Below are 20,455 nucleotides of genomic sequence, written 5' to 3'. Positions count from 1 at the left end.
TATTACAGACAGATTCACACACGCACGCACGCACACACACGCACACACACACACACACACACACACACACACACACACACACACACACACACACACACACACACACACACACACGCACACAACCCTTCCTTCACTTTTAAAATGGTTCTGTCGCATTCTTGTACCTTTGCCTTTTTTTTTCTGTTTACCATTGTTATTATATATATCGATATTTTTTATCTTCATTGGAATAAATTAATGGGAAATTTCACTTCCTGAACCGGAGCCGTTCAGAATAAGAGCTGTCAGTGCTTCATAACAAGAACCCCTTCATCCCGAGAGGACCCATATCCAGGTCAACCCCCCCACCCACAAGCAAAGAGATTCGTAAGGCATGTAAACATGACATGTTGCATGTCATGTAGGACACTTCTAGTCGATTCAATTCTCAACCTTTTATCATAACTTTAGTAAGCTAGTTTAATGTTACAACAAGAGTTATCAATTTCATAACTATGCATTGTGCAAAATCACAGCGATATCGATCTTTTTCATCATGTTATCGACACAAACTATATATCATAATAGCCTTTAATCAGAACACACAATAGGGCCATGCCATGGCTATTGCCATGGCATGGCCCTATTGTGCAATGGTGATAGTAGAGCCAGTTGTCACTCATTTAATTTCACCCTGACCTTTTTTATAGAGGCGTTCAAGATTGAGCAATGAGATCTCCAGATATCCCCTCGTTTGTTTCTCATCCTGTTTCTATTTTTCAATTTTCCATTGGTTTGCCTTGGATTTATGGTTTTTATTTGGTGTCACCGCCTTAACCCGTCCTTACTTAAACCTCTCTATCTCTGCTGTACTTCATTTAATGGCCGTCAAATCCAAACCCGGTATCAGATATGCAATCAATCGGACGATAGGGCAACCAGCTGATAATGCCCTGTGTGGTGTTCACTCAATTCATCTTCCATTTATTCTGTGTCATCACTTAAACCCCTCTGACCCAGTAGTATCCACATTCCTAATTTCACAACAAACATTCTTTTTTATTAATTTAGCCTTTGTAATTATCTATTTACTGTTTTACTGTGACTGTTTACTTTATTTTTTTTAGGCAAAAACCCTGGGAATGAGGCCTAGTGGTGATTTTCCTTAGCATTTCATGATATTAACATCTGTGTGGGTGTTTTCTTCTCAAGGAACGGTTCAGGGGACGAGTCGGCTCCACGAATCGGGACGCTGCGAGGCGGCGCTGTGGGAGACCTACACCACAAGGTGGCACTCAAACTCACCGGGAGGCATGAACACAATTAAACCAACAGGGCTGGGAGCTTCAGACACTATTTCCCTGTTGTACCATCTGCTTTTACTTGCTCGTGGGTTGAGGACCGACTTGAGTGCTTCCAAATAGACTCAGAGCACTCAAACACCTTCACCGCAAACTTAGCATACACCACACTCAAAAACACACACTCATTTCCTTTCTCCTCCTCCTAATATCCCGCTCAACCACTGTTCCTGTCACACCACAAGCCATTTGATTGTTTGTTGTGGAAATCTGTGGGCTTCTTATTGCATGGGCCAATAGACAATGAGGCAGGAGTCGGGGCCAACAGCAGAGTCACCGTTCTTCTCCAGGTTATGGCCGTTTAGTGAGTTCTGACTGGGGGGGCTTTTATTGTGGCGAATGGGGCTTTTGCTGCAACATGCTGCCAGCCTGCAGTGTCAGACCACGCAATGCGTCTCTGCAATTAACTTGTCTTGTTACTGAGGGTTGGCAATTACTCCCTTTCTTCCATATGATAGAACAGCATATCTCTCTCTCTCTCTCTCTCTCTCTCTCTCTCTCTCTCTCTCTCTCTCTCTCTCTCTCTCTCTCTCTCTCTCTCTCTCTCTCTCTCTCTCTCTCTCTCTCTCTCTCTCTCCTCCTTGTCTCTGTCTCTGTCTCTCATCTTCCTATCTCTGTCCTCCTATCTCTATCCTTCTGTCTTCTTGTTTTTGTGGCCTTTTATTTTTATATACCATGAGTTTTTGCTCCCTTCATCTCATTTACAGATTTTTTCAAATTAAAGCTCGTACTTTACATTTTCTACATTTCTGCTTGTCGTCCAAAGCCAGCATATTGACGACATGATTTTGCGCTAATTAGTGTGGCATTTTTTATCTGACATTTTTCAGCCTCGGTTCATTATAAAGAATGAGCTCTTTTATTGACCCAGAACCATATGATAAGATAGCCTTGAGGTCATGGTCATTCCAGCAGTTCTCTGTAGGGTGTGGACGTCAAAACAGATAGGGGCGTTATAAATAGCAATAATAAATTAATCGTACCTATCATATGATTGAAGGATTTGTTAGATCCAACGCAACTAATCATTATTTAGCATGTGACGCATGTCGTTTTAAATCGACTATGACATACATCTCATTACATTGTCAGTTACGGATGCAGAAGGGGATAGGATGAGGTGGGCCTGTCCTGTCCAACTGCATCCATATCTCCATGAATAAATCGCAGCCCTCGGCCTCACAGCCAGCCCCCTATCCACTTGACTGGGAACAGAAAAACATGTCATCAGCATCAACCCCCGACAAGGCTACGCAGGCAATATCTTATTGTCATATCTCGCCATATCTTTCATGTTGTCTTCTTAATGCGACAGTAGCTACAAATTATTGCCTGTATGTTGTTTATTTTACAATGCGCACACACACACACACACACACACACACACACACACACACACACACACACACACACACACACACACACACACATATTGTCGTTAATATCAATATTTGTTCTTTGTTGTATACCTATTATTATTATTGAGTGAATGACTTTCATTGAGAAGCTTATAACTTTAAAGCAGAAAAAAAAAATTCTGAAATTATAATAATATCGTTTTTGCATTCAATTGAGTAAAAAAAAAAGGATTGTTCGGCTATTGTCATTGACGGATAAAGGCCCTCACTAAAATGACTTGTGCTGCCATCCAGTCAGAAGTCAAGGGGGGGGGATTATAAAGGAACAGTCAAAGGATCAATGTCTGGAATAGGGACCATAAAGCACCCCCCCGCCCCCCCAAACTTCCTGTTGTCTGGCTGGGATAGAACACAGAGACAGACCCTGAGCAATCTCACAGCAGCCCTCATCCATTAGTTACATCACAATATGGCTGGAGAGATAATTTGTTTTTTTGCCCCGGGCCGGTATTCCTTATGGAGAGAGATGAGCTGATGGATAAAAGTCATCATGATACATTATGTGTATAATGAATATACCCTAGTAGGAACGTTAACGCTGGCAGGGAAGGCAAATGAGAAAATGTATCATAATTCCACGTTGTGTTTTCACTATATAAATAGCAAGAGGATCAACGCTAGAAGTAGTTTTCTTCAAAGATGCCCAGTTCTGTTTAGTCAAAACCATACTCGGATGAAAGCAGAGTACAAGGCGCCTCCCAAAAATAAGATTCCCTACTTTTTTCATCTCATGTGTTTTGTTGTACTGTCACGGCCGTTGCCTTTTTACTTACTATTTGTAGTAGTGTGACTAAATGGGTGACATATTTAACATTGCCACACCTCAACTCATCAACTAAATGAACGTTTCCAAAGATCAACATCCATTTTGACCCTCACAGGATCAGGGGGACCATGTGTAGCTAATTTAGGCCTCCTGCAAAATCCCAGTGTATATTAGCCGGCGGCGTCAGCCGTGTACGACGTGCGTTGGCAGCTTGACTTCCTCCCATGTGTACAACACCAGATTGACATCAGCCGACTCCAGGTTTGATCCTTGAGGCAAACTGTAGGCATTGAACAACTATGGATTTTTGTTTGTGTGAGCACAGCAAAGCACCGCACACAGCACCGAATATTATGGGTAATAAGGTATAAGGAAAGAGCGGAAGAGAGGGAGAGGGGGAGAGAGGCTGAGAGATACAGAGATGGAGAGAAAGGATGGAGTGGGGGCGGGGACTGTCTGGTTGCTAGGCTACATGGCTGGCGCCAGCAGCGGATATGATTTATAATGGCACGTCTCACTGTCTGCCTCTCAGTTACTTTCCCCTCACTTTCTGCCCCCCGCCCCCCCCCCCCCCACCAGCTCTGTCTGCTGACTCTCATGCAGCATATAGAAAATACCTTTGTGTATGTGTGCATGCACATGCAGTGTTTTTTGTGTGTGGATTTGTGTGTATTTTTGAATGTACGTCTGCTCACCCTGTGAATGCCTCCATAGATATCTGTGTGTGCTCGTGTTTTTTCCATGTCTCTATCTGCAAATGGGGTTGTGTAGGCATGTCCATGTGACAGTGTGTGTGACGTATATTTACATGCATGTATAGATAAATGTATTTCTGTGTGTCTCTATGCTTGTGTGTGTGTGTGTGTGTGTGTATCGCTGTCTGAGTAAGTGTTCCCACTATATGTATGAGCATGCTTTTGTGTGTGTGTGTGTGTGTGTGTGTGTGTGTGTGTGTGTGTGTGTGTGTGTGTGTGTGTGTGTGTGTGTGTGTGTGTGTGTGTGTGTGTGTGTGTGTGTGTGTGTGTGTGTTTCTCTGGACGAGCGGTTTTGTTGCGTGCCATCTCATGCACGTGTAGAAACCCTGTAGCCCACACAATGGTGCGTGAGCGCCGGCCAGATGAATGGAGGATATTGATCTGCAGGGAGTGGATCCAAACCTTGGAGCTGATGCCGGCCTCAGGCAGGGAGCACAAGGCTAGACCATGAGGGGGTGGTGGGGCCGGGGACGGCCACGGGGCGACGGCCGCACGGGGGTCCGCACCATCAAGGCCCACACACTGATACACCGTTGAAGACGCATTATATCTCTTAAAAGCGCCAGGCTTTTTTTCGTCAGGCGTATCACATCGTTTGATTGCCCCGCTCCACAGTCATGCTCCTTTAACGCCGGAATCGCTCCAAATGTGCATTATTGGCAGAAGAGAGGGCAGGACTTCCCAGCATGCTTCTGAGGAAGAGATATCCGTTGTGTGGTTTAGCGGCGAGATGCTAGAGAGAAAGAGGAGAGGGAGGGAAATCCATCTCTGTCACGTGTTTTGGATCTTGCTTTGTCAAAGCCTTCGTCAAAATGCTCTGTATTTACCCTCCTCGTCTTCGTTGTTGTTTTCTTGTCATGTTGTTATTCTCCTCACTCCGAGGACAGTTAACTGGTGTACACAGCTCACAGGAAGTAAGATAAGGGGAATTGCATTTACGGTACGGCGGGATAACGCTGCTATTCCTGATCCTTTTTCTGCCGACCCCTACTACTACAAGGGTCTGCTCTGCTCTGGGCTCGGATGTTAATTTAGCCCCCACAAGGTGGGAAGCTCATGTACTGCGTCACTGCAAATCACTGGTCATGTTGTCGCAAGCGTTTTTTAGACAGTTGATCTCAAATGGGGGATTGGGATTTCGGGGAACGAAGGCCAACTTAAAACGGATGCAGAAGTGCTATGCTAAGACCTTGGCTTTAATCTGCTGAGACGTACTTGAGTCTGGGACTATTTGTTCAACATCATCTTTCTGAGCAGTAATCATTAGGCTATCTGTGAAGCACCTGTTAGCAGCGCATCACATTTGGCTAATAATCACAGCACCAAAAATAGTGCCGAATGATCTGTGTGTTTGGTGACACAATCTGGTTTCGTTGATACTGACACTCATTTTTTAATGCATGAATAATCTGAACGCATTGGAAATCTTTGGGCAGTAATTAACAGTGTTTTCCCCTAACATGAACAGGGACTAGAATACTGTAACCCCCTGCAAGTCAATGGTAGTGGTCTACGGAGAGCAAATGCTAACCCAAGCAAACTCCCCTTAGGGACACCTAGTGGTGAATTCGGAATCAAACAACTCTTCTTAATCTGGGTAAGAAAGGCAAATGATAATTTACGGATATCATGTCGTATCCCTTCAAAAACGGGTAGACTGAAGTCTGTCTTTGACTTCATTTTGGTTGCTCAGCATACATTTAGGCAGGAAATACGGATTAGCTGCATTTCTCCCTTCTGCGCTCTCTCTTGCTCTCTCCCTCTCAATCCCTCTCTCGGTCGCTCTCTCACTTCCCCACCCACTTCACCCAGTATCTTCCAGTAAATGGGAGATAATTTTAGAGTGATAAAGAGACCAGAGGATATTGAAGGGAGGATCTCACACACACACACACACACACACACACACACACACACACACACACACACACACACACACACACACACACACACACACACACACACACACACACACACACACACACACACACACAAAATAAGATGGCCCCCTCATTCGCTTTTGCACCTGCTGACCTCACAGGTTCCACTGAGATGTGGTGGTGCTGAGTGTGTGGCTTCTATATACACACACACACACACACACACACACACACACACACACACACACACACACACACACACACACACACACACACACACACACACACACACACACACACACACACACACACACACACACACACACACACACACACACACACTTTGACTAATAGTCCTAATGCTTCCCCCGAACTGCATTAGCTACGGTGTGGGATTGATTTAGAAACTGAAAGCCTTTTTCCTGTTTTTGTGTGTGTGTGTTTTTTTTTGTGTTTGTGTGTGTGTATGTGTGTGTGTGTGTGTGCGCGTGTGAATGTAAGACAAAAAAGCAAGGCAGGCCACTGTGTAAATGTGTCATTTTGTGCGCTGTGTGCACATTCTTGGCTGCCCGCAACCATAACATCTATCTGTTCTCAACAAGCCTCTTGCACACAAACACACAACTGGACGCGCACACACCCACACACACACACACACACACACACACACACACACACACACACACACACACACACACACACACACACACACACCTGCCACACGGGCGAGGCTTTGTGCACGCCACATGAGAGGAACAGAACCGATGAGAGATTCCTGTTTGCGGGGCGAGGATGATCGGGGAGAAAGGTTGGTAGGTTTTATAAAGTGGGGCGGGGTGGAAAATGATCCCAATCTATGGAGATGGTTGGGTGGGGTGGGGAAGAGGACCGGAGGGGGCTGGGTGTGAGGTGGCCTGGGGAGGCAGGGAGCGTGGAGAGGGCGGGCTGGTGATCGGGAGGAAGAAGAGGACGACAGACGCGGTGGAGGCGGGGGAATTGATGAGGCAGAAAGCTGGGTTGATCCCGCTGGGTGTGTTTGTGTGCGTGCGCAAGCGTGCGTTTGTCTTTGTGTCTGTGTGTGTATGTGTGGGTGTATGTATGTGTGTGTGTGTGTGTGTGTGGGGGGGGGGGGGGCTGATGTGTATGTTTGAGGAAGGAAGTGCATACAAGCATGTATTTTATTTCTCTGTAATCGTGCAAACATGAATTGTGTGCATGGTTGTATCCGTCGCTGTGTGTGTGTGCATGCGTGTGATTGCGTGTGTTTGCGTTTCTGCGGGTTTCGGTTTGCGTGTGGGTTTGTGCATGTGTCTGTGTGTCAGCTTGTGTGTGTGCAAGTGTGTGTGTGGCTGGATGGCTTGGCAGTAAATGAAACTGGTTATCAGATCAATATGGTCATCATCTCCCAGATGACTGTGGCCTCTACTGAAGAACAATCATAAATCTCAACCAAATATGAAGGGTACTGATCTACACAGTATATGATGTGTGCATGTGCACATGCATGGCTGCACACAGGTGAAGGTGCTGTGTGTGTGTGTGTGTGTGTGTGTGTGTGTGTGTGTGTGTGTGTGTGTGTGTGTGTGTGTGTGTGTGTGTGTGTGTGTGTGTGTGCGCGTGTGTGTGTGTGAAGTGTGCGCCCAGATTGCTTTCCCTGTGGGATGTTGTACATTATGCGTTGTAGTGTCTGTGCATGTCTATATATCTATATATATATGTGTGTGTGCGTGTGTGTGTGTGTGTCTGTGTCTTTGTGTGAACTCGTATCCCCATGTCCATGTGTCCTGGGTTTTCTTTATTCTTCTCCTGGGCATTTTGGGATTGAAACGGCAGGTGGAATAGTCTGAAAAAGAGTGAGGACAGAAGGACGATTCAACCCCCTATAGATACAATGCACACACACTTCCTCCATACAGGCAGCCAATCAAATTTCACCATGTGCAACTCACAGAGGGTCACAATGATAATGATGGCAATGATATGAAACACCAGTCTGTTAATTTCCATAGGTCAGTGAAATAGAAAGTATAATGTTTCCATATGGATATGTATGGAGGTACGTTACCCTCCACACAACATCTGTGCTCCTGGACCAAGGAACCGACGAGCGAGCCATTAACCCTCACAAATAAAGGAAGTGGTTGTAACATTTTACAGCGTTACCGTGGGTAAATAGATAAAGGTCTGAACACATGGGGAGGGAATCTTGTGGTCCGATGGAGGGAAATATTATAGCCGGTGTGCTCGACGTGTGTGTGTGCGTGTGTGTGTGTGTGTGTGTGTGTGTGTGTGTGTGTGTGTGTGTGTGTGTGTGTGTGTATGTGTGTCCATGTGTGTGTGTGATATCAGTGACAAGACTCTCTGATCCTGAAATAGCATCATGGGCCATGTTAAATATAGAAGGTAATTAAATCGATGCAGGGGGGAGGAGAGAGGGACTGAGGGGAAGGAGAAGTGGTCTATTTTACATGTAGAGAAGCTGAAACGGCTCGGAGACAGCATGCCACTAGAGTCAGCATGTACAAATGCATCTTTGTTCCTTTTTCCTGGAAGAGTATTCTGGAGACAAGTTTGATTTGTTTGTTTTGTGTTTAGTGTGTTTCCTTATGTGTGCATCTAGAAAGGTTTAAAAAATGGTTTGGATGTGTCTGTGGATGTGTAGATGTGTTTGTGTGCGTGTGTGTGTGTGTGTGTGTGTGTGTGTGTGTGTGTGTGTGTGTGTGTGTGTGCCGTTTCAAAGTGTTTGGAGAAGTGTGCAATCTGGATTGTGTGTGTGTGGCCTGTCACAAGCACAGTGAGTCAGCAGTATTACCCTCATCTGCCTCTTGCTATTCTGTTGCTCTTTTTGTTTCTCTCTCTCTCTCTCTCTCTCTCTCTCTCTGTCTCTCTCTCTAGGCCCGTTCCTCAGGTTTGACTTCTTCTCAACCACCTTTCACCCTCCCCTGTTTGCCTCTCGTCTTTCTCGCGGTGATAAATCTCCTTCCTAGACGACGCTACCAAGGCGGTCGTTGATCCCGCCCTTCCATGTCCACCGATCACAGGGCGGACAGGGGTTAAAGGTCATTGCATTCTGCGCACACTGAGGATATGGAGACACTCTGACATCCATGACATGCTCTCCTTCGGGAGTATGGAGACGTGTGTGTGTGTGTGTGTACGTGTGTGTATGCATACGTGTGAGCGTGTGTGTGACTCGTTCGCACTTGCTGGGACATATTGTGACAGTGGCTGACTGACATGCCCCCTCGCAGACTTACAGAGATGAATTATGACAGCTCGCAGTCCATGCTGATACACACACAAGGACACGCACACACACACGCGCACACACACACACACGCACACACACACACGCACACAGAGATTAATTATGACAGCTCTAGGGCCATGCTGATACGGACACACACACGTGGCCACACACACACGCGCATACACACTCACTTCCTCTTTCCCTCCTCCCCCCCCCCCCCCCCCCCCCCATCGGTCTCTGAGTCCCTCGCTCTCTTTGTCTCTGGCTCCACTGTCTCTCGCCCTCGTCTACCTCTGCCTGAGTCACACGCCCACTCAGACAATAGCATTCTGTGTACCGGCTCTCCCACACAAAGGCACCAGCACATTTTCATGATCACTCGCTGCACGTCAACCAGTAAATGCAGTGCAGAACGAAAATTGTCCTTGAATGTTTTTTGTCTTTCACTCCATGCCACAATCATATCCCCCCAAAAATGCCGGCACGCGGAACAAAGGAAATGATGCACATACATGCACGAGGTCATGTTGCGTCTCTTTCTCTCCATCTCTCTTTGTCTCTCTTGTACATGCCGGCATGCACGCACAGATACGCAAACATGCGTACAGTATATCCACACACACCGACGAACACCCCCACACACACACACACACACACACGCACACACAGACACACACACACAAACACACACACACACACACAAGCACACACACACACAAACGGAGAGAGACACGCACATACACACTGCTCTGCTCTGCTCTCTGTCTTGGAATTTTACATTTTGATGAAGGAGGAAGCGCGCGGGCCAATCAGGGCAGCCGGAGGCGGGAGGAACCAACTGATGGCAGACGGCGGGGTGGTTCCCAGTCACCCGCGTGGCTGCAGCACAAGGCACCGCTTGACGACACCCCCTTCGTCTCAGGGCGCCATGTGGAGTGCTCCGGCCGTTGGAATAAGACCCCTCCTCTATGTCTCCCTCTGTTCTGTCAGTGCTGGGGTGTAGCAACTGATCTTATACTACAGCAGGAAGAGAGGAGTAGAGAGAGAGGAGGAGAGAGAGAGAGGGGGAGAGAGACAGAGGGGGAAAGAGAGATGAGCGACAGCAGGTGTCAGTGCACTGAAAAACCTAGATGAGGCTGCATTGCCACGACAACCAACGCTAGGGTACCGCCAGGTGAGTCTGAGGGCACACACAGTCACAGACATTTGCACGTTCACACGTTCACACACTCACACACAGACACACACACACGCAGACTCTCTCACAAACACATACACGCGCACACGCACACGCACACGCACATCTATTTATCTATGTTTTCGCCTCAAAACACACTTTCTTTCCGACCAATTAAGCTGGCATTTTGAATCATGGGAGTGCATTCCACAGTGACTTCGACATTGCATTGTCATATGACTAACACATGCGCTTCACCATGGGGACAGTCACCAGACCTGTAGTTTGCGGTACAGTCACGTTGGACACAGGCCTTGGCACACAAAGCTGATTTTGTTCTCTGATTGATTGAAAGCTGTATATTTGGTATAGTAATGTATTGAAGTGTGTATGTGTGTGTGTGTGTGTGTGTGTGTGTCTGCGTGTGTGTGTGATTTTGTGCGTGCGTGCGTGTACGTTCACGTTGCCGTCTCTCTAAGTCAGTCGACTAAGACAAAGAGTTCTCCAGTCTGTCGCTGTGGCTCTGCTCCACACATCCACGGAGGGGTGGCAAAGTTCTCGATCCCTCTCTCTTTCTCTCCCTTTCTCTCTCTTTCTCTCTCTCTCTCTCTCTCTCTCTTTGTGCCTGTCTCGCTCTCTCTCTCCATCTCGCTTTATCTCTCTTTGTGCCTGTCTTTCTCTCTCTCGCTCGCTCTTTATGCCTGTCTCTCTTGCTCTTTGTGTCAGTCTCTCTCTATCTCTATCTCCGTGCCTGTCTCTCTCTTTATCCCTTTCCCTCTCTCTCTCTTTTTCGCTCCATCTTCATCCCTGACTCTCTCTCTCTATCCCTCTCTCCGTGCCTGTCTCTCTCTCGCTCTCTCTCTCTCTCTCTCTCTCTCTCTCTCTCTCTCTCTCTCTCTCTCTCTCTCTCTCTCTCTCTCTCTCTCTCTCTCAATACCTTTCTCTCTTGCTCTGAGCCTGTCGCTCTTTTTATCGCTTTCTTTACGCCAATCTTTCTCTCTCGCTTTCTCTATCTTTTTGTGTCCGTCACTCGTTCTCACTTTATCGCTCTCCTCTCTCTTTGTTTCTTCCTGTCTCTCTCTCACTCCATCTCTCTCGCTTATTGCCCGTTTCTCTCTCTATATGGCTTTCATCTTGCCTGTCACTCTCTTGCTCTCTTCGTGCCTTTCTCTCTCTCACTCTTTATCTCGCTCTTAGTCTCTCTCTGTCTCTCTCACTCTCTCTCTCTCTCTCTCTCTCCTGCTCTGAGAACCTCTCTCTCTTTCTTTCTCCCGCTTCCTTTTTCCATTTCTCTATCTCTCTTAGCACCGTGCTCTCTCTCTCTCTCTCTCTCCCTCTCTCTCTCTCTCTCTCTCTCTTCGTGTCTCTCTCTCTCTGACTCTCAGTGTCTGTCTGTCTCCCTCTCTCTCTATCTATACCTCCGTCTCTCTGCATCTCTCTTTATCTCTACTTCTCCCGTGCACTCTGTCACCTTTCCTGACTCTCGTCCATTATTTCCCCTTCTACATATCCTCTCCTTGGATCTCGTTGGGTGGGAGAGAGGCAGGGGGGTGAGGGATGGAGCCGGCCCCCGGCGGCCGTGCAGGGGCTCTGGCGCGGTGGAGCCCCCAGGCGGGGTCGTGGTCTACGGGCTGACACAGCCATCCAGCAGATCAGCCGGGGTGTGCGTTGGGGGAGGGCGGCGCTGGGGGGGGGTGGGGGGGTGTATTGAGGACACTGCCGACTGCTGTGCACAGCGGTTGCTTGGACCGGGGGTGGGGGAGGTTGGGGGGGGGGGACGCGGGGGAGGCAGGGGAAGTAGGGGGGGAGGGGGGTGGGGGGAGGCTTGCTGGAAAGCGCTCTTGTCATGAGTGCATTGACGGATGGACTAGATTGTATTCCGTGGTGAACGTAAGGGAAATATATGTGTATGTGTGTGTGTGTGTGTGTGTGTGTGTGTGTGTGTGTGTGTGTGTGTGTGTGTGTGCGTGTCTCGAAGGAGGTTCATCCGGTGTCAGTCTGTGTGTGAGCATGCATGTGTGTGTGGCCAGCGGGCGGGTGGGGTGTGAGTTTGAGAGCATGCGGGAGTGTGTGTGTGTGTCGGTGTGTGAGTGCATGTGGGTATGTGTGTGTGTGTGTGTGTGTGTGTGTGGGGGTGGAGGCGGTGAGCAGTATGATTCAAACTGCAGGCCATTATAGGTCTGGTGATCGGAGACAAAGAGCCGCCTCACACCAGCTAATCATATACATGGCTTCCTTATTGGCCGTGGATGCATGCGACCCTGCGTGCACGTGCCTGCCTGCGTGCGGCCCTGCGCGTGCATGTGTGTGCATGCGTGTCCGTCCGTGCGTGTGTGCGCGCGCAAGCGTTGGGTCCACACCAGAGCGTACTTTGGTGAAGTCGTGCACACGTGCGCGTGTGCTTCGCGGCGCGTGCACGTGCAGAGCGTTTGACGGAGAGAGAGAGAGAGAGAGAGAGGGACACAATGCGAGGAGCGTACGCGTCCTCTCCGCTCGCCGCCGCATCGCAGGTGGCGGTCGCGGGGACCGCATGTGCGCATTGCGCTGCCCCGCGCGCCGTGATCTCCCCCCCCCCCCAGACCCCACCCCCGCCCTCAGCTCACCTCGTTTAAACCCGGGCTCTGTACCTGCGCTCGATCAGTCAGCCGCTCCTCCTCCTCATCTTCCTCATCATCCTCCACCTCATCCTCCTCAACCTCATCATCATCATCATCACCATCGTCCTCCTCGTCGCCGTCGCCATGACGGGGCCATGCTGCTGGGCTGTCTGTCTGACTGTCTATAATCAAAGGCTAGACGCCTTAACCGCCACCCCCCCGGGACACCCACCATTATCAAACCCTGGGATTTGCCTCCTTTTTAACAGAGTGCCTTCACTCCGCCGTGCACTCTGTGACGATCCACACGGCGCAATGTGTTGTACTTGATCAGGGAGGACTCGGAAGGGTTTTGCAGTGCATTACGAGATGTTAAGGCCTCCGCTGAATTATCCCATTTAGGACATGGTGCCGATGAAAGTAGAGAAGCCGTTTCTGAAAAGGAACCGTGTGGTCGTCGCACAAGACCCAAAACGATCTGCTCCCGCGGGGGAACTCGTCAGTGCCGTGAGTCTCTATATTAAGAAGAAGCTATTCATATATTCCGTCGGGAAACAGATTTCCTCCGGCATATCTGTGCTCCTTCCGACGGCCGCGAGGAGGAGGAGGAGGAGGAGGAGGAGGACACACGAGGAGGGCCGCCGCGGCGGGGCGGATGTGGAGCGCCTCTATTGGTGTGGCTCAACGGGTATTTGAACATAGCGGAGAGCCTCAGATCCTGGGCTGACACCAGAAGAGGATGAGCAAAAAGGGAGAGAGAGCGTGACCATGTGAGTATGGACCAGCGCAGAACCTCTGACCCGGGGTGGAGCCCAAGAAAAGACACCATGTCCCCAAGATGGCCGTACGTTTAGTCTGTCGTTCTGTACGGGGGGAGTTTCCCTTTTTGTGTCTCATGACCAAAGGTAATAACAGTATCATGTTTGTTGCAAAATATGATGATTCCATACCTTAAAATATATATGTAGAATTATTCCATAATACACAAAAGTCTTGTATGTTCTTTAATATATACATATATTTATACAAATATATAAATGGATCTATCTATATGAGTAGAGATAATCTTTGAGGTCGGTGGGTTATGGAATGGTTATGGTGTGCAAAGATGGCGGAGGAGAGAACCAGCGGTATACGTCCCTCGTTTCGTGTCCGTCTCTCTCTTTCTCTTTCCGTCTCCTGTTCTTATTCTATGGCGCTCTCTGGCAATTTGAGCTCCCATTTCTTCGAGCCTAAAGCCCACATACACGTCCATATAAAAGTGTTGTTAAGCTTTAAGGTGTGCCTCCCTTCCCCCCCTCCTCCTCTTCACATCATGTTACACACACACGCACGCACGCACGCACGCACGCGCGCACGCACGCGCGCGCGCACGCACGCACGCGCGCGCACACACACACACACACACACACACACACACACACACACACACACACACACACACACACACACACGCACACATACATGAATGCCGAGTCAAAGACGGCAGAAGGATTGGTCGAGCTTGGCCAGAATAAATCTATACATATATAATAATACATATCTACAAAATATCTATATTATTTCACTACATTTCACACTATGAGGCCCCCTTCGGATTTTGTGTAAAAATATATACATTATTTCACTACATTGCACACTATCAGGCCTCTGGGTTTTTGTACGTTTTTATGGAACGCAGTGCATATGGAATAATAATTCAGGATGGAGAAGGGCAGAGAAAGGGCTGCAAATGCAACGGTTAACCCTAAATGAATGTTCCAGAACAGCCCTGCAAAATGGCTGCCATACGGCACGCTGTCTGTGATGGCCGACGAGGCTGTGTGTGAGTGTGAGTGTGAGTGTGAGCACAAGGGTCCGCTCACGTTCGGCCGCATCTGAGTCTCTGTATGCATTATGTTTATACATGTCGCAGAATATGATCGTGCTTTTCAATATCAACCCTGCCACCGTGATTCTAAGGAAATACAGGTTTAATGGAGAGGCTCTCCTAATCCATAATTACAACCCACGCGCAATAGACGGATCGTCTTTAATCCATGTTCTTTCGTGGTTCTACATGCGCACTAAATAAAAGTCATGCTCACTGTATGTTCAATGTTTGGGTGGTTTTACATATGAGGCCACATACGCACTCTGAAGACAGAGAGATACGATTCAGGTATTCTGGATGGATGCGTTGCTGGGAGAAGCTAACTTTTTTCATTTCCCTTTACAGATCCTGGCATCACCGGACAGACCCGAGACCCGAGTCCAGTCTCAGCCCCAGGTCCGGTCCGGTCCGGTCCGGTCCGGCCCGGCCCCGGCCCCCCTCCAGTCCTGCTTTGCTCAGCAGCCCAGCCCGCTCCAGGAGCCATCAGGGTTAGTGCACTTTTGGCATTGCCGTCTGTGCTGAGGCCTGAGCTCGGCTCTCTCTGGGTAGAGGTTATTTATTCCCCCGTGCCCACGTAGGTTCCTTAGGTCTTGCAAAAAAAAAAAAAGAAGAAGAAAAAAAACAGCTACGCACTCCCGACGCTACGCAATCCAATAACCCACTCAGCAAGTTCCCCTGCCCAGAGCCTTCTCCAAATAACACAGCGGATTTATACCGCTCGATAGGACGATTACATCGACTTCACTCTCCGATGTACTAGCGATTTTAACAAAATGGAAATGTTTGGTTGCTTCCATGTTTTTCTACTGGGTGACAGAAGGGGGGAGGGGTAACTACGGCCTCTGGCTCCTCTCACTGTTTTATCTCTTTAAGGAATCTCAGACAGTTTTATCTTTGAAAGGTATCTTTATTTTTTTTCTTCAGAAACATAGCAAATATTGTATATCCGGTGAGCGGTAGCCCCAGAGTGTAGGGGGAGGGGTGCTTTCTGAGGCGCAAACATACTCTCTTAGACACACCGAGCACACACACCAAATCAAGATTCTAAGAAGAACAGGAAGGCTGCGCTGTTTGACTCATAATTCAAAATACTGAACGTTCAGCATTTTCCCGCAGTTCAATGGAGGACACAAAGCTAAACTAAATGGTAACCAATATTCTGCTCTTATAACCACAGTGTGTGTGTGTGTGTGTGTGTGTGTGTGTGTGTGTGTGTGTGTGTGTGTGTGTGTGTGTGTGTGTGTGTGTGTGTGTGTGTGAGTGTGTGTGTGTGTGTGTGTGTGTGTGTGTGCATGCGTGCCAAGTCTTAGAAAGCCAAGGTTTACACATTCACATGTCGTTGCTCCTTTTAATGCTTTGTCAAACAGCACAGCCATTGGATGGCCATAAATAAGACAGCATCGCACTGTGCACAAAACAGCACCTCGTCCATCCAGGCAGGTGAACCTAATGTTGTACATTTATATCCAAGGGGACCATTAATGTGTGTGTGTGTGGGTGTTTGTTTTTCTATAGCAATAAAATAATATACGTGATTGGTATGCCATTGATTGAAATCATCACCTTCCAATGTGATTAATGAATCTCTTTATTTTCTCTCTCTCTCTCTCTCTCTCTCTCTCTCTCTCTCTCTCTCTCTCTCTCTCTCTCTCTCTCTCTCTCTCTCTCTCCACCTCCCCCTCGCCCATGAGTGTGCCGATATGCCCGTGAATATAATGTAGCCATTAGTTGAGTCTATTACTATGAGCCCGCAACAGCTCAAGGCGGGCCTGAAGGCAAAAACGCTCCCTCTTTTTGTATCTCCCCTTTTCATGCCAGTTTTTCCAAAAAGGTGTCTAATCAAATAAACTGACTGCGTCAATAACAATTGGTTCTTTGTGTTTAGGTTTTAAAAATACATATGAATGGATTTATAATTGTATGTGTCTTGATCATCTCTCCCCTGACCGAATGTCCATTATGAGTTATAATGAACGTTTCTTCCGGCCTCTGGCATCTTGTCGGCATTCCTCCAGACGGAGAGACAAAGAGTTGTTCCGTGGTATTGCTTCAATGCCCTGTCGAGCACCTTGAGGCCGTCCACCACGATGAAAGGTGCTACACAAATAAAATGTTTTACTATTTTTATTAAGAGAAACGGAGAGAGACAGGCCGGCTAACAAAAACCCAACATGATCTGTTTTTTTTCTATGTATAGTTTTTACATATCAGTGAGGTGGCTGGCAGTCACTCTGCACACATGCATGCGTCGGCGGGCACATATGTGTGTGTGCTCAGCGTGTGGAGGACTAGCAGATGAGACATGCAGTTAACCGTAAAATGGCAACCCTGCAAGTTGCACCACCGCTGGGGTGGGAGGTGGATCTGGATCGTTTGCTGACCACGCCTCTACAGTGCTGTGTAATGGACAAACAGAACCTAATTTCCTTGTTCTGAAAGGTCTAAATGACCCCCCCCCCCCCCCCTCCCCCAAACACTCGACGGCAGGATCGGAGCCACGCCTAAACTAACGTATAGTCATTCATTGCCCCTGCACCATGAGAGCACTGTTTCACTTATTATTATATCATGTCCTCATTTGTTTATTCTTCGAGACACAGGAGGTGAGCGAGAGAGATACCATCAAATAAACGTCTTTAAACATAAGCGATTTGGGATTTTCGTTGCGTTTTTACGCCCTAGCACATCATGATGTCAAACAGAAGCAGCCAGGGTGGGTGTGGAGGAAGTGCGTTTGTGCGTGTGTATGTTTGCGTGCACGTTGTGGGACTTTCGGGCCCACTCAAGCTCTTTTTACCAGCGTGGTCATAGTGCATGCAGCAGACCTCCTTATTATCCTCCAACTCAATTTAGAGATGCATTAGAGGAGGCTGAGGCGCGCCTCGTTATGCTCAGATGCAATCAGACTGTCTGTGTTTTGAAAGGAAATCAAAGTGGTGGGCACATCTCTATTGACTCTTTGTTGGCCATATATCTGCATTTAAATGGAGCTATAGCTCTGTTTATGTGGATATAGATGCATTCATGTATGCATGTCTACACTTATGTAGATGTAGTTTAATGTATATATGAATATGTGTATTAATATCGATACATTGATATATACATGTCATGATAATACATTTATATTGATTCATATTCAGGTTACTATTCAATTACTTTAAATTGGATTTGTATAGCCCTTAATCGTCATTACAGTTGCAAAGGGCTTAATAGGGCAAATATTTATGACACCCCCTGACTCAAGGTCCCCAAGACGGCAAGAAAAAACTCTCTTAATCAGCAAGGAAGAAATCTTGAGTCACTCCCCACAGCTGGTGATCGTAGGGTACAGGATCATAGGCCGAGTGGAAAATTGAGATCTTCACCTTACGGCTCAGCTCTCCCTTCACATGTACAGAACACCACATCAATGCTGGTCTGTCTCACGCTCCCCGGTCCATCTCACACTCCACTTACTCTCACTGGGGAACTAGATCCCGAGGTACTTGGGCCCAATCCCATTTCTACCCATTACCCCTTCCCCTTACCACTCCCCCTTGTTTTGAAGGGGGAAGGGGAAGGCGTAAGGGGTAGAAATGGGATTGGGCCTTGAGCTCCTCCTCTGGGTATAAGTCAGCCCACGCCCCAGCCTGAGAAGGGCAAACGGGGCTCAAGACTAACATTTCTGGGGGCACTAGCTTTTTCTTTTGGTTGCACCCTGACCATTTTAGTCGCTTTATGACACATTTGGTCGAACCGCATTGTCGCAGTATTGTTATTTCCTTTGTCATGTACCAGCCATCTATGTGCATTCATTCTAAAAACGTAACCACAAATGAATTGTAAAAATGTTACTATTGCTTTTTATTTTTTTAGCAACGGTGCTTCGGCTGAACTTTCCTCACGAATCACCTCTTCGCGCTTCTCCTCTTTCTTCTCTGCTACAGTATATCAAAAGCTATTTCTACTTATAAAATCAGGCTGGTTATTAGGTGATACAGGCCTACAGCAATTACCATTTTTTGTTTCCTTTTTTGTCGATCCGTCATCCACAATAGTGTACACTTGAATAGCGCTAGTGCTGCGTTGCAATTTCATTGAAACTTTGCCAACGAACTGTACAAACTACCATTTTAGTTTCACGATCATTTGAAACACCCCCCATATGTTCCAAGCCGTCTCTTAATGGGAACCTGGGTGGCTTGCATTTCCAATGAGAGTTCTCACACTGGCGCCACTATAACTTCCCATACGGCTCGAAACCTTGGCGCTGAACGCACCGCCACCCATTACCACCCATCATAAAGAACACAGAACAAGCCCTTAAATAAGACCTTCCCAAGTGCTGCCCTTTCTCTCGCTTGTCTGGTGTGTGACCCGCTTTACATTGATCCTCTGTCGTAACCAAGTTGGATTCAGACAAACAGAGGATCCCAAAGCCACTGGCAGGCCCGTCGCTCCCTACACGCAGAGTGCGTAGGGCACCAAGTACCTGAGGGGGGCACCAAAAATTAAGGTTTGTAAAAATAATAATATAATAAGATAATAATGAATTAAACAAATATGTAAATTAGTTATGAAGAGGCCCACCGTTGTTTGTTCTTAATTGTATAACCTATCACTCAATTTCGGCAAATTAGATGTTTTTACCTAATATAGAAAAAGGGGCTCCCCCCCCCCCCCCCCCCCCCGCTCGCGTAGGGCACCGAAACGGCCAGCAGCGGCCCTGGCCACTGGCTTCCACCAGACCGCACTAACGTGTCAATTTAGTAGTTGTTTTTTTTATGCGTTGTTTAAATTAAACATTTGCTTAAATCAGGGTTTTGTGTGCAATTTGCTGTTATGTTTTTGCTTTCAATACACCTCCTGAGTGGTGGTTTGATAACCCCTCTGTGTAGCAGTAGTTGAAACATCCAATCATTTTCTATCCGAAGAACAGCACATTCTACACAATGTCAGGAGAAGAATTTCAAAACCATTGAAGATGATACCAAGATTTTCAGATGCACACTGTGCAGCTGTCATTACACTCACGCTGGTGAGAGATATTCTCTCACTCGGTACTCTGTCTCTTCATTAATGTGAGTTTTGATATGATCGGACCAGTTCAATCAGACAGAACGGAGTTCTCTCTTTTTACTGTAAGCGATGCAACCTCGGTCACATTCTTGAGCACCGGCATGTCATGCTTTCCCCAGGAGAGAATCAGATCCTCAGAATGGATGGTGCTGATTCTTATACTGTCCTCAACACAAAATGCTCGGCTTCAAACAGGACATAATCTGCCCATAACAGAAGATTCCACCCACTTGCTGCCAAATTGGATACTCTTCGAGCCACGGCCATACCTTGATATCCTCTCTGTGAAGATCACGAACAGGAGTCCAACATCGACTCTGAAGGGGGTTCGCTTAATG

General features: G+C 47.5%; 1 long non-coding RNA gene across 2 annotated transcripts; it reads left to right on the top strand.

The window, feature by feature from the left end:
• Window positions 1–10,312: 10,312 nt before the first annotated feature.
• Window positions 10,313–19,559, top strand: LOC115536172 (uncharacterized). 2 transcript variants are annotated; one of them, XR_003974617.1, is made up of 4 exons: window positions 10,314–10,583; window positions 15,402–16,203; window positions 16,424–17,150; window positions 17,254–19,559. It is a non-coding gene; the product is annotated as an uncharacterized LOC115536172 (long non-coding RNA). The 2 variants fall into 2 exon arrangements; XR_003974616.1 differs by having other exon boundaries at window positions 10,313–10,583; window positions 15,402–17,150.
• The last annotated feature ends 896 nt before the right edge of the window (window positions 19,560–20,455 follow it).

This window comes from Gadus morhua, chromosome 22 (assembly GCF_902167405.1).
Source record: "Gadus morhua chromosome 22, gadMor3.0, whole genome shotgun sequence".
NCBI lineage: Eukaryota > Metazoa > Chordata > Actinopteri > Gadiformes > Gadidae > Gadus > Gadus morhua.
This window is presented reverse-complemented; position numbering and strand designations above follow the sequence as displayed.